Source organism: Cricetulus griseus, chromosome 3 (genome assembly GCF_003668045.3).
Source record: "Cricetulus griseus strain 17A/GY chromosome 3, alternate assembly CriGri-PICRH-1.0, whole genome shotgun sequence".
NCBI classification, from domain to species: domain Eukaryota; kingdom Metazoa; phylum Chordata; class Mammalia; order Rodentia; family Cricetidae; genus Cricetulus; species Cricetulus griseus.
In genome coordinates, this window is record NC_048596.1 from 274,383,791 (window position 1) to 274,386,131 (window position 2,341).

The following is a 2,341-nucleotide window of genomic DNA, read 5'->3' on the forward strand; positions in this document are numbered from 1 at the left end:
TCTAAGCCCCAAAGCTTAAGTAAGTTTCAAACTTGTAGTTTTTCATGTGGATACGTTCACCATACTTACATATCCGCATACACATATACAGTGTGCTACATAGTAAATTATTTCAAGTAACCTAAGTATATCTGGCAGACATTCAGCCAGTCTACAAAGATTCATACAGTAGTGTCCAAACATAGCACTGATCTGAAACTGGAGAACCCCAGCAAAACCTACTGCAGTATTAAGAGAAAGAATCAAGATTCCTAACATACTGAGTTGTGCAGATACAAAAGTGCTTAGCATGACAAAATTACCAAAATAAAAGACATTTTGAAGGTTATTTGGTTCTAGCAGTATTAACTATTCTTTATTTTTGGATAATTCAACATCTGCATTTTAAATTTTATATAAACAACCTCTTTGTAACAAGTTTTTTTAAAAATAACACAAAAAATAGTACAAGCTATACTTTGACAGGTTTTTCATCTTGGTTACCTCATCACAAGTAACAAGTGTTGACTATGTGACTCCAATAACACCGTGCCGACCAGATCCAGTCATTTCACCCGTTGTTTGCAGCCCCAAACTCTAAAACAGGCTGTCAGCAGACAGGACAGGTGCAGTTCTTGGACAACCAATGATCGATACAGTGAATGTGAAATTCGTGCGGACGCGGCAGCTGCCGGAGCTTGTTCCCAGCCACGAAGTCACTGGTGCACACACTGCACACTTTACCTAACTCACTGTCAGCCCCGTTTTGTTCACAGCTCCTGGTAGAAAGATTGTCAATCTGCTCTTTGGTTAAGCCACGAACTGGATCGCCATTGCCTTCATTCAGTAAGAAGAAACGAACCAGGCGCAGTATGAGTAACGCCTCAGCCTCGGCTACACTGCCTGCCCTTCCTAACTGCCTTCTATTCCCATTCTGTGGCGAGGCTGGCTCACTTACATCTGGCATTTCAGCACTGCCTTCTTGGGCCTGCCTGGCTTGTGAGGAGCCTCCACCCTGCTGAGCAGTGTTGTCAGCCACAGCCATGTTATTCAGTCCTAGGTACAGCTCTGGTAAACGCTGACGGCTTCTTTGATTCTCCGACTCAAGCTCCACCTGCATTAGAGAACTCTGCTCTCCAAACCTAGTCATAATCCGCCTTAAAATTGACTCAAGAGCCCCAGAGGATGGCTCAACCCCCCGCTTCTCAGAAATCCTCCGAAGAGGAATTGTTATGATACTCACATGACCTGGAAGACCTGGCCTCTCTAAATGAGAAATGGTTCTGTGAAAGTCCCCACTGCTGCTTCCCACTCTGCTTTCTGCCAATCCTGCCCTAGATCGGGTTCTATTTGCGATGCTATCCCTATCTCTAGTTTCTCGGGACTAATCCTCCTGACTTGCAGGCCTGGTGCGATTGCTGGATGGCGCTTGTGTGGCAGCTGAGGACCTGCTGGATTCTCCTCCCTCTATTATTCTTGACTCAAGTCTTGAGTTGGACAGTGGCATGTAAACGGTACCTCTGCGTGCTCTATCTTGTTCTAAAAAGACTTGAGTGACACCTCTATGCCGAACAAACCTGACCCTACCAGTTTGCCTTTGGGAACTAGGATGAACAGTACCATTCTGTCTCTGAGTCCTGGACCGGCTTCGGCTACTGAAAGCGCGACGTAACCTTAACGGCTCTAATCTTTGGTTGGTGATCTTCACTATCCCATTATCCCAAATATGTGCTGCTCCAAACCGCTGCCGCTCCCTTTGCCTGAGAGTACCGCCATGTGACTGGTCTGTGTGAGTGCTGATAATGTGGGTGGGATGGCCACTAACTCCAGGAACACCAAGGGCTCCTCCAATCCCATTCCTGAACCTTCCCGGTGCTGGGTGCTGAGAACGCTCCTCGAGCCGAGCCCCGGCCCCTGGCTCCACGCTTACCGTCGGTGTTGCTGGAGTCGGGGTCGCTGGAGTCGGGAGCACTGGAGTCGGGGTCGCTGGAGTCGGGGTCGCTGGAGTCGGGAACGCTGGAGTCGGGGTCGCTGGAGTCGGGAACGCTGGAGTCGGGGTCGCTGGAGTCAGGGATGCTGGAGTCAGGGATGCTGGAGTCAGGGATGCTGGAGTCAGGGATGCTGGAGTCGGGAAAGCTGGAGTCGGGGATGCTGGAGTCGGGGAAGCTGGAGTCGGGGAAGCTGGAGTCGGGGAAGCTGGAGTCGGGGTCGCTGGAGTCGGGGTCGCTGGAGTCGGGGACGCTGGAGTCGGGGACGCTGGAGTCGGGGACGCTGGAGTCGGGACGCTGGAGTCGGGGACGCTGGAGTCGGGGACGCTGGAGTCGGGGAGCTGCCGAGGAGCTCTGCTAACACCCGGCAGAGC

General features: G+C 50.8%; 1 pseudogene; it reads right to left on the minus strand.

Annotated features, from left to right (window-relative positions):
• Positions 1 to 550: 550 nt before the first annotated feature.
• Positions 551 to 2,341, minus strand: part of LOC100772329 — a 2,799-nt pseudogene continuing 1,008 nt past the window's right edge.